The sequence below is a fragment of the Nuphar pumila genome, chromosome 7 (assembly GCF_984573655.1).
Source record: "Nuphar pumila chromosome 7, dmNupPumi1.hap1.1, whole genome shotgun sequence".
In the NCBI taxonomy this organism is placed as follows: Eukaryota; Viridiplantae; Streptophyta; class Magnoliopsida; order Nymphaeales; family Nymphaeaceae; genus Nuphar; species Nuphar pumila.
Window position 1 is genome coordinate 107,232,899 of NC_143255.1, and position 18,171 is coordinate 107,251,069.

The 18,171-nt window shown below is 38.5% G+C and overlaps 1 protein-coding gene across 1 annotated transcript in view; it reads left to right on the top strand.

The window, feature by feature from the left end:
* The window catches only part of LOC149832810 (rac-like GTP-binding protein 6), a 256,990-nt gene that overhangs the window by 103,382 nt on the left and 135,437 nt on the right, over nucleotides 1-18,171 (top strand). The gene's annotated exons all lie outside the window — the stretch shown is intronic.

Below are 18,171 nucleotides of genomic sequence, written 5' to 3' on the forward strand. Positions count from 1 at the left end.
TCTCATAAGAAAAGAAAGTTTTGCCTATGAGGTATGAGAGTTTTTTATATGAAAAGTTTTCTAAAAGAAAGTTTTTTTGCTTGTTTATATAGTATGAGAAAAACAGAGTGAAAAAATATGAAAAATTAAGAGTGAAGAAGAGGGTGGTGGTTGTGGTGGTGAGATATCATGAGATAGGTGGTGGGGAGTGTAAAAATAAATTTTTTCTTGGTAGAAAACATTCCTCCTTCACCTCTTTTTATGAAGGAATATTTTCTATCAAAAAAATGTATTTTTCAGAAAAGCTCTCTCAACTAAAAAGTTTCTCTTGTTTTGAAGGTTTGGAAAATCCTTAAGGATTTTCCATTTTGCTTCACTTTTCCTACATCTTTCTTGCTTGCCAACGTGGTGATTACTTCAGGTTGTGTGACTAATGTCAATCCCAAGCCCGAAAACTCACTGTCTAAATAAGTGATTTATAATTGAAAATCACCTTGTTGTCTAGCTCTTTATTTTATTTTCTCACCTTTAGAAAGTTTGGCATCACTGTAGGCTACTTTAGGCCCTCTTTAGAAACTAGTAGCTGGCATAGGAAGTGAGAACTCTCAAATATTGGATTTTGAAGCTATCATCTCTTGGAGGTGGTAGCTATGGATTTTCATTCTTTGGGTGTGTTTGCATGACGCGGAAAAGCCTTGGCACTTCTTCCACGGTTTTCTCTTTCGGGTAAAGAGGATCGGAACCCTCCACCCCATGGGAACACTTTCTGAAGAAGAGGGGGGGGGGGGGGGGGGGGGTCAACGATGAATCTGGCGCCCCTTTCTGCGCGGAAAGAGGAGCCCCAATTTGTTTTGTCACTGTGGGCCTCACTGTAATGTAATGCACAGTTATCCATGCATTTCCCGGAAAATAGCTCATTTTTTCCTGAATGTAAAGGTCAGGATACATCACTTCTCATCCCAGTTACCAGTTTCCAAACGATCACCGCATGATAGTTTAACCAAGTTTTTGCCAAATGCATTAACTCCTATCTTGCTCCCAGTTTCCAAACAGGGCCTAAAGAAAAGGACGTTTGTTTTTACAAAGAAGCCATCACCTTGAAATACTGCATCCATGCTCTAGAAATATGTGTTCATATGGATAGCAAAAAAAAATTTATGGTGGTCATGAACCATGATATCATAAGGTGGTGCACAGTCTAGTTTGTATCGGTCTTGTCATCAAATGGTATGTCTAAATATATAAATGTATTTTACATGCCACCACTCGGAATGGTGAAAAAAAAAGCATGTAAACAGACATGCTAAACACCACTCACAATTCATGAAAAAAAAAGCATCAAATGTTATGTCTAACATTTAATATGTTAGGATTTGGTTTTCAGAATGGTGAAAAAAGCCACCACTCACAATTCATGAAGATAAAAATAGTTTAAAAATGACCTAAAGCAACATTTTCATGCTACATGAAAATAATAAACCCACATGCTAAACATGATATTAGGGCTAGTTTTTGCTTTTGGATATTAGATTTATGTAAATCAAGTTGTTGGGCATTTTGAATTGGGTGTGTGGCTTTATTAAATAATGATTCTACTCAAAGGTAGGTCATTATGTTTCAAATTCACACAGAGTATAATAATAGATGTGTATATTAATCCATAAAGCATGTTCGTACCTAAAGGTATAGTGATGAATTTTTTCTGGTTACAATGCTATTTTCATCAATTGAAATCAATTCTTTTTGAATTAAGGAGATGAAACTAACTATGAGTATTATTGTTTCTAAAAAAGTAGAACGATAATATCTCAATTATGGTTGCCTTAGAAAAGGTGAATAATAAAGAGTTTGATGTTTATCTTTTTTATGTGAATCTCATATAAAGTAATCTTTCACTCATATAGAAAATAAAACAACCACTATGAAGGTTGTCTATGAGAAGTGAAAGTGCTCAAAAAGCTTTTTATGAGAAGTGAAAATGCTAAAATAATTTATATAAAAGATTTCTTATTTAGTTAAAAAAAATAACAAAATAACAATACTAAAGTACCAATACAATGGGTTAGAAACTAAACTATTCATAAAGTTAATCTTAACATACTAAAACACTGAAAATAAATTATATTGTAGTACATAGAAATATGACATTTCATACAACAATGTTCATCTTCATGACTCATATAATTCTTTCTTGTGATACTAGATAATATGTGAACCCACATAAAACTTAAATTGAGATAACCGCAAAAAAACCTTGATTATGTGACTTTTCATGTCAATGCGTCAAGCAAGAGAATATTAGATATTTCGGATTGAGTCCAACCTTGAGTGACTTGGTTTGACACAAGACACCCTTAATGAAGGGTATTAATGGGTAGGGTGTTTATGTGAATGTGAAGGGTTCAATATGGCATATGAAGGATCCATGTACATGAATGACATGCATGTAAGCTTTCACTCTTCTTTCATTATAAATTGAGGCATGGTTACTTGATGAAGGCAACTAAGGTGGTCTCTTTCTTTCATTTGATTTTAGGATCTTACTCACCATCGACTTGACAGTTTGAGCTCATCATAGACATCGATAGGATTGAGCACTTGCGTCAATGCTCTTTTCCTTCATTTCCACTATGACAGCTACATTTATTACATTCAGGTTTACCCCCAATACAAGCATGTACTACCATAAGTTCAGTGCCATAATAGAAGCAACTTGAATAATTTATGGTTTGCATATATATTTGTGCTTGCATCAATTTTTTTTAGTGAGAAATCAAAATTTAGCATATAACTGATAGTGACCTTATGGCCTGCCAAATACTGAGTTTTCAATTATTGAAATGCATTCACTACTAACCAGAACAATATGTGAACTAGAAAACACCCGAGACTCAGTACTTTTTTTTAAAGGCAAGCTGGGGTTAGGCATACCCCTACCAGAACAACAGCTGTCCCATGTGGCAGAGGGATTCAATCCTTGGCTTTCAGCTTGACACAGGACCCCGCTTAGGTTCAACCTCAATACTTTTTTTTCAAAGGCAAGCTGGGTTAGGCAGAGCCACTATACCTTTCTGTTCAAAGGAAACCTGGGGTTAGGCAGACCCCCACTAGTTATTGTTCAATCGTACCACTGGAGTTTTGAACCCGCAACCTCTCACAACAGGGAGACGTGCACTGACAGCTCCTACCAACCGCGCTGTGCCCTCGTCCAAGCTTCCAAGTGATGTAAGTAGCACCAACTACAGATAACACCTTGAGTCCTTGAGCTGCCCTAGGAAGCAACTTTTACCAAAGAAACTTCATTAATAGAAGGTGGAATATGGAAGGCGTGCCAATTTTTTTTTTTTTGGATAGTTAAGGAAGAAACCCTCGTTGGGTTGGTTAGCAGTGACAAGAGAGGCATTCTCAAAAAGGTGATATTACCATTTTATTTCTAGGGCATCTTGTCAATGTAAAGATTACGAGCTTGAGTCTTTTTCCTTGTGATATTAAAGACAAGACAGGGACCTACCAACAAGCTTCAATTATGCATATCACACGGTTGAAATGCATTGACAACTAAGCGAATGGGACATGCCTACGTAAAGCATAGAGCCATATAGAGGGAGACGTGTCATTTTATCAGGACAGAAAATTTTATGCTTATTGACAACCATTAGGATGCCAAAACCAAATCTGCTTGTGTGTGTGTTGAGAAAATTTATCAAGACCCTTCAAGAATAACACGTATATCCCACAAGATCGCCTTTGGAAGTGAAAAAAATCTCAAACCAATTATGAGGGGCAAGTTTCCTTTGGTCACAGGTGTGATTCTCAGCTGTATATATATATATATATGATTTTTTTCAAGTGATTTGAAAACCAATTTGAAAGGGAGAAAAGCTTGTCATATAAAAAAATTCTCCATCTTCATAGATGTAAAATTTTTTATATGAAAAACTTAGAATTTCCCCATCTCGATAGATGGAGAATTTGTTTTATGAAAAACTGTCAGAAATTGTGTAAAAAATCCTCTTGTTTGAAAATTGGGAAAGTTGTGCCCTTTTTTTCTGACATTTTCTCTCTCACTTTCTCACATCCAAACATATAATTATATGAAAAAGTAAATGTACAAATACCAAAAGAAAAGTTGGCTGTATTTGAGAGTTCAAATGAGAAGACTGCTTTTGTGTTGTGATGTGAACAATTTATATTCAAGATAAAGGTAGAATGCATATTGCACAAGAAGTGATACATATATTTTTAATTGGTAAATTAGGGTTAGGCAGACCCCAGCCAGTTACATCAAACAGGTCAATTAAAGATCAGGTGGTCTATCCTTTCAATACCGATAAGAACCAAGAATTCCTCAGTTAAATGCTTAGAAATACAATGACGTTCTTTAAGATTCCAAACACATCAAAATCTGACACGGACAACACCACATACCTTCTGGAAGACTCCATTGTCACTTCAAAGACGGTGCACTTCAGGCTGTTGAGCCCGACAACTATCAGGCTGCACTTCAAAGACGGTGCAACAGCATATTAAAATTGTGCAATCACATTAGACATGATCCTTCCCTGGGTGCACAACAAGCTTTAGGGAAAATTTTAAAATGGCACCTAACAAATGGGCAATAATAAAAAGCACACCTAAGATTTTTATATTGTTAAAAAAGTACCTAAACTTCTATCTGTTAATCAAAAACAAACTTTTTGGCAGATTAACTTGGGTAGTTGGGTTAAGTTGCTAAAGTTACATTTTTTGCATTGATATATTTCTCTCTCTCTCTCTCTCTATATATATATATATATATATATATATATATATATATATATATATATATATATATATATATCTTGGACTCCGAAAATTTTGGTCAGTGGTTACAGTGGGCATTGGCGCCAAGCGGAGAGTTTCTCACAAAAAAAGTCTATAAATCATTGCTCTCACTGGGGGCTGATTGATTGCCCAAGAATGTGCTTTAGGCGAAGGGTCCTTCTCCCCGTTCTCGAGTCTTGGCTTGGTTAATTTTGCACGATAGGATCCAGACCCACAGTAATTTAAAGAAATGAGGCATTCAGCTCCCGAGTTGGTGCGTGCTTTGTCAAGCTGCAGAAGAATCTACGTTTCACTTGTTCTGGTCTTGCCCAATATTTGTGAAACTCTTTAGCAGGACCTGGAGGCATCCGGAAGTGTTTGTCAAGGAGGAGTCCTTTGTGCTAGATCTGATCTTGGGGCCGGTTTGTATTAGGCGCAACAAGAGGTGAAGGTTCATCTGGCGGACGTGGTTGCTTACTTCTTGGTGGTTTGTTTGGATGGCGTGAAACGATGCTCATTTTCGTCAAATTTTAGTTAACATTCAAAACCTGATACATAAAATCTTGGTAGATGTTTATGCGATCTTGCGTATGCATCTTAGTGATTTTCCACTCCCTCCTGTTGACGCTACCTCTCCTTTGCCGCAATCTGGACAAGCGGCTCCGGTGTGAGCCCGTTTTATCTGTCTGATGTTTTTTTCTCTTGTGCTTTTTTTTTGTTTTGGCTTTTGCTCTTGTTCAGTTCATGGGTTCGACATTTTGTTGATCTTCATGTGTGGTAATGTTGAATTACTCTCTCTCTCTCTCCATATACAGAAAAGCTAATGCCCTAATTATAATCTACAATGGCTGCAATCTCTTATGAAGTTGTTCTCTCTGTTTATTCTGCTGTTAGAGTTGTTTGGTTGTCCTTATAAAGTTTATGTTTGCATGAAAAAGAAAAACAGATCAATGGTGGGCCATGGTAAAAACAGTCAAGAGAAAAATGGTGGTGCCAGTTGTGGCTGTAAAAGAAAGGAAGATAGACCAATGGGGGATTTGCTTGTCTGGTAGGATCACGTCACCTTGTGCTGGGACGTTGCGGGTTCAAAACCCAATGATATAGTTGTATAACTGGTACGGGTCAGACTAACCCCAGCTTGCCTTTAAAAAAAAGAAAAGAAAAGAAGATAATGGTTGATGAAAGATTACGACAAAGGGTATGAAAAATGAAATAAGCACGGAAAGCGGTAGAAAAACAATTGGTGGTAGTGGCAGCAGTAGCTAAAAGAAGTAATGGTGGTGGGTGGACCCAAGGGGTTTGGCCTAGTGGGATGAGGTCTAGACTCTTTCACGGGCACTCTAGGTTCAAATCCCTTGGGCATCACCTCCTGCGTCAGCCGAAGCTTGGCAACTCCTTGGTTCGAGGGGTACACCCTTGGAGTTTTATGCTGACATGGACAGCGACCATAAGTACTGCAGGCTGAGTCAGCGCGACTAGGTCTCTGCACCTGGGGTAGTTTTTACGAGTAAAAAAAAAATAATGGTGGTAACAAGCGGTAGTGAAAGCAGAGAAGTAGATGGCGGTAATAACTGAAATGAAGAAGGGAAACAAGTTAGAGAGAGTAGTTTTGGGGTTTTTCTGTCTTAAGGCTAAAGTTGTCAACATGACATAAATTTGAGACGGTCGAACGTTTTAGGCCACTGGAGATTTTTAATTAACCAAGCAAATTCTTAGGTGGCTTTACACAAATCGTGAAAAAATTAGGTATTTTTCTGATTATCATTCATAAGTTAGGTGTGCTTTTTGAAATTTTTTTCCAAGCTTTAATATGGGCATATGGCTACGGGAGGTTATTGCTCACATTTTATGTCAAAAATAGGTCACATGTCTAGAGGACAGAACACGGCAACATATATTATTTTACTATTTTTACAATAATTTCAATAATAAATAATTTATATATTAAAATAAAAATACCAACTAAATAATAAAATATGTGTCCCTGTGTCCTATTTTTCAAAAAAAAAAAAATGAATTCTTGTCTCGTTCTCGTAAAGAGTCCTTATTTGTGTCAGTGTCCATGTGACAAAGGGTGATTTAAACGTTAACTTAGCAGCTGATTGCCAAAGTTTGCAGCAAGACCAACATTTGACATGGAAACACTGCAAAAAACTGTAAAGAACTAAATTAATTTGCTTTTCCGATTCCATAATCTTTATCACAAGCAAAACTATAGGGCTTATTACTTATACATCTAATGTATATGTGGGTGGAGAGAGAGAGAGAGAGTTGTTTTCAAAATGAAATGATAGCAAAAATGTGTAATTTGAATGGAAGAAATATGAATTTGCAACTTTTGAACTTTTGAGTACTATTTGCACATTATAAGAATGTTATTTTAAAAATAAAATAACTGTTGTGTTTTAGTTATAATTTCATCTTAATCATTCTATATGGATGCCTCAATAGTTGTTTTGGATTAAATTATTTGCTGATGAAAAATACCAGAGATCACCTAGTCACACGGCACACACACTCCCACGCAAACACAATCCACAAAGATTTTAAACGTGCTTTGGCTATATTGTCAGCCTACATCCACGGTGAATTGCTCCTCTCTCTCTCAATTCAACTTATAACTTCTAAGAGAGAGATTATGTATTACTTATATTTGATCAACCATGTACAGTTCTTTTAGGTAAGTTAACATTGAAAGTCCTCTTTGCACAAGGTAAACTTTCTATAACCAAACTCCTAACACAATTGGGAGCCTCAACTGCCAAGGAACCCAAGCTCTTGGAAAACGTCCTGATCTCCTCCTTTCAACTTTCCTTCTCTGGCTGTTTCCTTTTTGGTCTTATCCTCTCTAGAATTCTCCTGGCTTGCCGACTTAGCCACAGACCCTGTTAAGGAAGTCTCTTCTTCAACACCCCCTACAATCTCATCTCCCCTTCAAATGAGATTGAGTTTGGACCTAATAGAACTGAATTGTGGTCCTGCCAAAAGTTTACTGAGAATGTCTGTCAACTGATCTTCAGAAAAAATAAATTGAAGTTCAAGCTTTTTCCTTTTAGACCTTTCTCTAACAAAGTGAAAATCAATCTCTGTATATTCCATCCTGCCATGAAACACTAGATTTGTTGAGATATGTAACACCAAGAATGTAATTCTTTTAGAAGATATGTCAGCCAGACAATTTTTGAAACAAACCCTGCTAAAGTTTTACAATCAGCCTTTGTGCTGGACTTTGCAACAATATGTTGCTTGGGATAACTCCAACATATAAGGTTTGAACCAAGAAAGTTGAGATACCTAATGTTTGATCTCTGATCATCTGGGCACCCAACCCAATCGACATCTCCATACGCTAACAACTAAAAGGAAGATGAATTATGAATATTCAATCCCATTAATATTATACCTATAAGATACCTAGAATCCGCTTGACATGTTTCCAATGCTCAGCATGAATTGACATGTTTTATTCATGGCATATGGAATATCAGGACATGTAAACTTAATGTATTGTAGAGCTCCAACAATTCTACCATATCTAGTGGCAAAGGCTTTTTAACATAGTTTGATAGAGACACATTAGTTTATATTGGTGTGAAGACAAGTTTGTCCTCTAACATCCCTGCACGACTGAAGACATCAAGTATATATTTTGTTACATAGGTAAAGCTTCAATGCCAAGAAAATAACGGAGGGGATTCAGATCTTTAATAAATAGCTCTTTTTCCAAAACTTTTTATCAACCTCCTCCCTTTTGTGATAATATCTATATAAATAAGCACAAAGATAAACCTTTCATTAAAATTCTTGATAAAGAGAGAAGTATAAGTATAGCCTTAGACCCAACAAAGACAAGTTGAATTAGATAAATCTCCAAACAATGGGACCAAACTCTTGAAGACATTGTTAAGACATACAATGCATGCGCGAATTAGAAAAGTTTTCTCATCAAATATAACATGTCGTGAAACATAAACCTTACCAACAATAAGATCAAAGCATAAATATCCCTTATAGTTAGTACCATATGTTAGAATCGGGTGGGGGTTTTCCGGCGACGGCAACCAAACGGCATCCCTGTGGCGGTGGCCCTGCATAACAAACAGAAAAAAACAGAGCTCGCGTACCTGAGGCGGCCATTACTGAAGCTGTTGTGCTTGCCGAAGAGGGACGATCTTCAACTCAACCTGTCTGCAGCCACCACAAGCGCAGACCTCTGTATGCAGACGGTAAGTCGACCTCTTCCCTCCTTAAACTTCTGTATTTTTGCTCTCTAAAAGGGTTGCTCATGAAACCCTTTTATAAGCTCAAAATGAGAACGGTTGAGTAACTGTTCTCTCTGATTGCAGGTTTAACGGAAAGAACACATTCATGTGGGGAAGCGTTACCCACATCGTGGGTAACCACCACCAACGTGCTGGTTTAACCCAACATTCTCCCACTTGTTCCGACGATAAACCCTTTAACCAGAAAACCTTATGGGAATAACTTGATGAATAGAATGACCTTTATATTCTATTTTATAGGTCCTTAATTGAATCTCTAATCCTTATGAGATTAACAACAACCATAATGAGAATCAAAAACTGAAAGTGATCACTTTATTTATATGCATATGTCAAAAAGAGTTTAACAATCTCATCCTCATTACATGTTCGGAATATAATCCTGGTGCTAGCCCTTTAGTAAGAGGATCAGCGATCATCTCTTTGGTACCAATATTAACAATATGCACTAAATGATTCTCCGTCCTTTCTTTAACAACAAAATACTTCAATTCCATATGCTTGCATGACGTAGTACTTTTGTTGTTGTTCGAAAAGAACACCGCAGCTTCATTATCACAGTAGACCTTCAGTGGCTTCCCAATGGAATCGACCACCATTAACTGTGATATGAAGTTCTTTAACCATATAGCCTGCAAAGTAGTCTCGTACAATGCAATGAATTCTGCCTCCATAGTGTGGGCAGCAGTGGTCGTATGCTTTCCACTCCTCCAAGAGATCGCTCTCCCAGCAAGTAAGAAGACGTACCCAGTAGTAGACTTTTTACTATCAAGGCATCCTCCTAAATCCGCATCTGAGTAGCCAATGATCTCGAGGTGATCAACTTTATGATACGTTAACATATAGTCTTTTGTCCCTTGCAAATACCGCAAGACTTTCTTGGCAGCCTTCCAATGGGGTAAATCTGGGTTAGACTAAAATCTGCCAAGTACCCCTACTGCAAAAGAAATATCTGGTCGAGAACATGTCTGCGCGTACTGCAAGCTGCCAACAACTGATGCATATGGATAAGCACTCATCTGTGCTTTGTCTATATCGTTCTGTGGACAATCCTTTAGGCTCAGTTTGTCACCTTTTTATATGGGTGTAGCAGTAGGAGAACAATTCTCCATCCCATATCGCTTTAACACCTTTTCTATATAGGATCTTTGGGAGAGGCCTAGAACACCTTTTGCTCTGTCTCGACGAATCTCAATGCCAAGAATGTAAGCAGCCTCACCCATATCTTTCATATCAAAATGTGATGCAAGAAACTATTTTGTCTCTGAAAGCAACTTTATATCGTTGGTTGCAAGTAAGATGTCATCCACATACAACATCAATATAATAAACTTACTCCCACTTTCTTTAAGGTATATACATTGATCAATAATGTTTTCTATAAACCCGAAAGTCACAATGACTTGGGAAAATTTAATATACCACTGTCGGGAGGCCTGTTTAAGTCCATATATTGATTTATTAAGCTTACAAACCAAACGATCATTTTCAGAGAAACCAAGAGGTTGTTCCATGTATACCTCTTCATTCAGATCCCCGTTGAGGAATGTTGTTTTCACATCCATCTGATGTAGCTCTAAGTCATAATGAGCTACGAGGGCCAGAATAATCCTCATTGACTCCTTAGTTGAGATAGGAGAGAATATCTCATTATAGTCAATGCCCTCCATTTGGGTGAATCCATTAGCAACCAATCTTGCTTTATGTCTCTCTATGTTACCTTTGGAGTCCTTCTTGGTCTTAAAGACCCATTTACACCCTACGGGCTTTACTCCTTTAGGTAACGTGACAAGATCCCACACTTGATTTTTAGCCATAGAGTCTAACTCTTCTTTCATGGCTTCAATCCAGTGCGAAGATTATTTGCTTTCAACAGCTTTCATAAAATTCAACGGGTCATCATCCATATCTATGAAATCACCAGGCTCCTAAAGGTACACCACATAATCAGGATGTATGGCAGATCTTCTAATCCTTGTGGATCTCCAAACATGTCGTTCCTCAGGCTCAGATTGAACCTGATCATCATGTTTGTGTTCTTCTGCATTGTCCATAATAGGTTCACTTTGGATTTGTGCATTAACAATCGAATGATCAACCACACCATCATTAGGAATAACAATGTGGTATCTTTCAATGTTTTCCTTAACAGGTGATGAAACTGGATCCTGTATTTCCTCAAAACCAATGCTTTGAAGTGCACTTAATCCTACTGAACCATCTTCTAGGAATTTAGCCTTATCCGTTTCAACAATCTGTGGTGAGTGAGATGGGCAATAAAACCTATACCCTTTTGATCTTTCTGGATAACCAATGAAATATCCACTGGTTGTTCTTGGATCAAAGGCTTTAATGTGGGGGTTATACAGTTTAGCCTCTGCAGGACATCTCCATATGTGCATATAAGACAGTGATGGTTTCCTATCTGTCCACAACTCGTAAGGAGTTTTAGGCACAGATTTCGTAGAAACCTTATTCAAAATATGCACAACTGTCCTTAAGGCTTCACCCCACAACTTTATGGGAAGTGTTGAATAATTCAACATAGCCCTGACCATTTCTTTAAGCGTACGATTTCTCCTTTCAGCTACACCATTCTGATAGGCACTACCAGGCATGGTATATTGAGGCACAATGCCTTCCTTATTAAGAAATCGCGCTAATGGTCCTTTCCTTTGCCCCATCTCAGTAAATCTACCATAATATTCGCCACCTCTATCAGACCTGACTATTTTAATAACCTTATCGGTTTGTTTCTCTACTCCTTTCTTAAATTCCTTAAACATCTGAAAAACATCAGATTTTTTGAAAATCAAGTAGAGATACATATACCGAGAATAGTCATCAATAAAGGTAACGAAATATTTTTCGCCTGTGTAACAAGGGGAAAATGGTCCACATACATCCGTATGGACTATTTCTAATATCTCACTACTGCGTTTGGCACCCTCTTTATATGTGTTTGTATGCTTAGCCTTTATGCAATCAACACATGGGTCATTGTCAGTAAAATCTAGAGATTGCAAGATCCTTTCATTTACCAGTCTCTTTATTCTCTTTTCAGAGATATGACCCAACCTTCGATGCCAAAGCATGTAAGATTTATTATCTGTCATGCTACGTTTATTTTCAACCAATGCGTATTCAGAAGTCAAAGACTCCTGAGTTTGGATCTTCATATTCAATCTATATAAACCATCATAAACAGATGCAGAACCAATTTCAATTGAATTTCTGAATATGAACAATTTGGAATTTTCAAACTTAAAACAATATCCAAATTTATCCAACTTTGAAATTGAAATTAAGTTTCTACTATACGATGGAATATAAAAGACATCATGAAGATCTAAAACTACGCCCGTATCCAGAGTAATCATGCAGGTTCCAACACCCTTCACATGTGAACGTATCTTATTTCCCGAATAGATGCTTTTCTCATGCATTGTTGGTTCCCTTCTGCTCAGGAACAACTGTAGACAGTTGGAAATATGAACAGTAGCACCAGAATCAATCCACCAGCTATTTTCAGGAATTTGTAATAAATTACATTCATGAGAAACAAATGACAAATTACCTCTCTTTTTCAACCACTTCTTGTACTTTATGCATTCTGCCTTTATGTGTCCCTTCTTCTTGCAAAAGAAGCACTTTATAGGAGCAAAGTTAGATTGCTTGTCTTGGGATGACTTATCCCCAGTTAGCTTCTTCCTAGCATATCTCTTAAATGCATTCTTCCTTGGTCCTACCTTGGACGTATGAGAAGTCATATGTGCACTTTGCACCTTCTCACCTTTCAACCTCTCTTCTTCTTCAACACACTTGGACATGAGTTCATTAAATGTTCATTCATCATTATGTGTGTTGTACGAGATTTTGAAAGGTCTGTATTCCAAGGGTAAGGATGTTAGGACTAAATGCACTAGGAAAGAATCAGAAATGGTGAGCTTCATGTCATTCAGCTGAGACGCTATGTTTCTCATCTCCAAAATATGTTGACGAATGTTTCCCCCTCCAGTATATTTCATAGATATCAGTTTTGACATCAGGGTACTGACTCTAGCCTTGTTTGAACTCACAAATTGTGCCTCAATGGCATTCATGAATTCCCTCATTGTTCTGCATTGTGGGATAGCACTTCGAATGTTCTTAGCTACTTTAGATTGCAAAAGCAACAAGCTAAGCCTGTTCGAGCGCTCTCACTTCTCAAAAGCAATCTTTTGATCAGCAGTGCTCTGATCAATGAGGGCAGCGGGTTCATCTATCCTTAGGGCCAGATCTAGATCCATATACCCTAATGCAAATAAAACAGTTTCTTTTCAATCACTAAAATTGAATCCATCTAGAAAAAGTATAGAGCTAGAGCCATCTAAAATCACAGAACTAGAAACTGCATGACAAAAGACACGTATCAGGAAGCATTCATACGAGACTAAAACTTTAGTGGAAAAAAGCAAAATAATAAAGGCCCTTGATATGCTTCTTTTCAGACGAGTGAAGGGAGTCATCAGAGTCCTACTTTGGTAAGAGCTCTGACACGTGAAACCACTTCGCCTACCGACCATATTTGGTAAAACTAAGGTTCTTGTGAAGTTAGACCATCAATACAAGGTACCTTTGGATACTCATGTGTGATGTATCTCGACACATTTACCTTATTCTACCCTACTTAAATTCCAAACATGATAAAACTACCTTTGAGTCGTCTATCGTTTAATGAATATAAGTACAACATTAATATTGACTAAAACCATATGATAGTATAACATTTTGACAACATACATGTATTCAGTCACTTTGGTGACATGAATACACTAAGTTATCTGACTATCCTTAATGCCAATATAAAATAATATCTTAAAATCGTCCGTAAACAGAATGGACTAGACATATGACTCTCGAAATGGTTCTAAAACTGAATGAACCTGTCATATGTTTCACGAACCGGTCTTAAAACACTCTAAACTGGTCTGAAACAGCCCCGAATCGGTCACCCAAGGGTCCGAACCGGTTCTGAACCTTATGAACCGGGTCAAATATGAACAAATGTTCATTAAAACCCTATAACCGTATGCCAAAATCCCTGTATTTTCTTATATTTAAGAAAACAGGGTCTTAGCATCTCGGAACCGGTGAGAAACTGGAAGGAACCGGCCAAAAACTGCTCTGAACCGGTCCCCAAAAAAGGGCTGAGTCAGTTCCTGATCCAGTTCAGGCCAAATAGTGTCTGGACCTTTCTGGATCCGGGTCAGACCCGGTATAGGCTGGATCCGGGTCAGACCCGGTATAGGCTGGATCTGGGCCAGACCCGATATAGGCTGGATCCGGATCGGACCCGGTATGGTCTGGATCCGGGTCAGACCTGATTGCAACTAGATTCGGGTCGGACCCGATACATACTGGATCCGGGTAAGACCCGGTACTGACCGGATCCGGGTCGGACCCGGTACTAACTGGATTCGGGTCAGACCCGGTACAAAACCGGATCCGGGTAAGACCCAGTACAAAAGTGGATCCGGGTCGGGCCAGGTAATAACCGGATCCGGGTCAGGCCCGGTAATAACCGGATCTGACCCGACTCGGATTGGATCCAGGTCGGACCCGGTAAGCGCTGGATCCGGGTCTGATCCGGTTGTTTACCTTATCCGGGTCGGACCCGAGCGAGTCCCCACCCGAATCCCTGATCCGATCCGAATCAACTTTATGGATCGGATTCGGGTGGGCGGGTCCGGTTCAGAAAATGAACCCGACCGGAAAAACCAAACGATAAGAGTCGAAATAGGGTTTTCTGAACCCTATTTCGCCCTTTTCATTTGTTGCAGGGTGTTGCCGCTGGCTCCTACGATTGAACGATCGTCGGCGACCCCGACGACGAGGAGGTGTCGACCACCACCGTCGGTGACCCAATGGCCATCCTCAGTCGACTGCAGTGGCCAACACCCTCTTCAACAGCCACTGTCGCCACCTTTCGGCGACCCATGTCGTCGGTTGTCTGCAAACGCCTGCAGATCGACGCCGCCTGTTGACGATCAACGCCGGAGCATTGAAGACGACACAGGTAAGGTTTTTTTTTTCGTTGTTTGTCGCCCAACGGTGACAGTCACCGGCGCAGTCGCCGTTGCCGGCGATAGGCGCCGGTGACCAGCAGCAGCGTCACCCCACGGTGACCTGCTTTGCTGGTCGTCCCAGAGCACACCCCACAGTGGAAGCGGGGTGTGGGCCCATAACCCAATGTTAGAATCGGGTGGGGTTTTTCCGACGACGGCAACCAAACGGCATCCCTGTGGCGGTGGCCCTGCATAACAAACAGAAAAAAAAAACAGAGCTCGTATACCTGAGGCGGCCACTACTGAAGCTGTTGTGCTTGCCGGAGAGGGACGATCTTCAACTCAGCCTGTCTGCAGCCACCACAAGCGCAGGCCTCTGTATACAGACGGTAAGTCGACCTCTTCCCTCCTTAAACTTCTGTATTTTCGCTCTCTAAAAGGGTTGCTCATGAAACCCTTTTATAAGCTCAAAATGGGAACGATTGAGTAACCGTTCCCTCTGATTGCAGGTTTAATGGAAAGAACACATTCATGTGGGGAAGCGTTACCCACATCGTGGGTAACCACCACCAACGTGGTGGTTTAACCCAACACCATAACCAATAAAGACACATGCTTTTGATTTTGGAGACCGCTTGGTGTGATTATATGACACTAAGACGGGATAACAAGTGCAGCCTAAAACTCTCAAGTGATCATACTTTGGAGTTTTCTTAAGCAATAATCCGAAAGGCATTTTTCCTTCAAGATTGAAACTTGGTAACTTGCTAATCAAATATATGGCACTTCTAAAGGAGTCCAACAAAAAACTTGTACTCATGGATGCAAGCATACTAATTCCTATTTCAACCACATGACTGTTTACTCTCAATAATTTCTTTTTGTTAAGGTATGCGAGGACAACTGACCCATCTATATATAATCTGGAGCAAGAAATTCTCGAAAAAAAACCTCCTCCATCCCTGTAAAAGATTTTAATTTGACTATCAAACTGCTTTTCATCAATGATTTTAAAGTTTTCAAAACACTTTAATGTATTGAACTTCTTCACAAGAGGAAAAAACCAAGAGAATCGCCAAAAATCGTTAGTCAACAATAAATAATAATGATATCCTTCACTAGATAGAACGAGTGAAGATCCCCATAAATCTACATGTACTATTTCTAAATGTGAACTACTAACAAATTTTGACTTCTCAAAAGGCAACTTATGAGCCTTTTCAACTATATAGAAAATAAAAAAATGTCTTTCTTGAAGAAACTTCAAAATATTTCTATTCAATTGCCCAAGTCGACAATGCTACCATTCTAAACTGGGGTTATTATTTTGAAATACTAAATTAGCTGCCAAATGACGCTCTCCTTCTCCAACACGCCAAGAGTACAATCCTCCCTCACTAGCTCTCTTAAAAAGTATATTTTTGTTCATCCTTGATGCAAAAAATAAAAAAGACAAAATTCAAAAACACAATTATTGTCTCGAGTGAAACATGCAATTTAAAGAAGGTTTTTTCTAATCTCAGGAACATGCATAACATCTTTTAAAATAAAAGATTTAAATGTATCACCAAATGAAAGAATAATGTCACAAGACTTCATGACACAGTTTTGCACCATTACTAATCATTATATTGTCATATCCTTGAACCTCTTACTTGTTCACGATACCCTTGTCGGATGTGATGGGTTGCTTCTGTGTCAGGGTACTAATTTGGATCGACACCTAGATTCATATTCATTGTTGCAGCCAAAGCCTTTAGAATATCCCAACACTATCCTGTCGTGTGCTTCTTACGACCACAAAATTGGCAAAATATCTTGATTTCTTTGGCGAGACTCAACTTTCTAATTTTCGCTATTTCTGTCATTCAGATTATTATTTTGAAAACCACAACCAGATTGAAAGCCAAACTGGAAGCCACAACCACCAAAGATTTTCACGACCTCCTAAACCTCGTCCAACCTACATCTATGGTGCGCCTCTCTCTCAATTCAACTTCTTTGAGAGAAAGGTTATGTATTATTTATATCTGATTAATCGGGTACAATTCTTTTAAGTAAGTTTACATTAAGAGCTCTTTGTACAATGTAAACTTTATATAACCAAACTCCTAACACAATCGGGAGTCTTAACAAATAAAGAACCCATGCTCTTGGAAGATGTCCTAATCTCCTCCTTTAACTTTTATTCTCTGGTTATTTTGTCTTTAGTTTGATCCACTCTAGAACTCTCCTGGATTGTCGACTTCCATAGACCTTATTAAGGAAGTCTCATCTTCAACAATTGAATTGTTTTAGTTTTCTATATGGCTTTTATCAGTTTTATAGTACTGTGGATCAAAAGTGGATGATTGGGTTCATGGGTTGATATTCGTGTATGTAGGGTGTTATCATGTAATGGCATAATGGTGGGGTTGTGGTTGGTTAAGAGCAGTGCAGTGGATGCTAAAAAGTAGGAAGTGGGGTAGTGGGCTGGTGTAGTTCCTACTCTCTAGGAATGGTGGCTTTTGGTTACGTAAAAGATGGAGTAGTGGCCACATATATTGAGTAGTGACTACATGTGTCAACAAGTAGTGGATGGTGATGGAGTCTATATATATGTGTACGCAGTTTTTGAGATATATTATGTATGTTGCCTTTCCTCTTTTCAAATATGTCTTTTTCGTTTTCTCTATCATAAACATTTTGTAGGTTATTTTATGAAGAACAAAAAAACCAATAAGTTGTGGCATCAAAGCAGCCAGATTTTGATCAGAAAATGAAGGGCCCATTGGTGCAAGTAGTCTTTGGTAAGAGGGTTGCAATGAGGTAAGGCAAATGGCCACTAACCCAAATACGTTGAATTTATCACAGTCCTTGGCACCAATTTTTAATGGTGAGAATTATGAATTTTGGAGCATATAAAAATGAAAGCTTTTTTCCTTTCACAAGATTTATGGGATCTTGTTGAGAATGGTTATAGCAAATGTCATATTTTTGAGAATTGCAAATGCGACTAGATCAAAGGAGGCATGAACCATACTAAAGCAAAAATTTTATAGTGATAAGAAGATCACCAT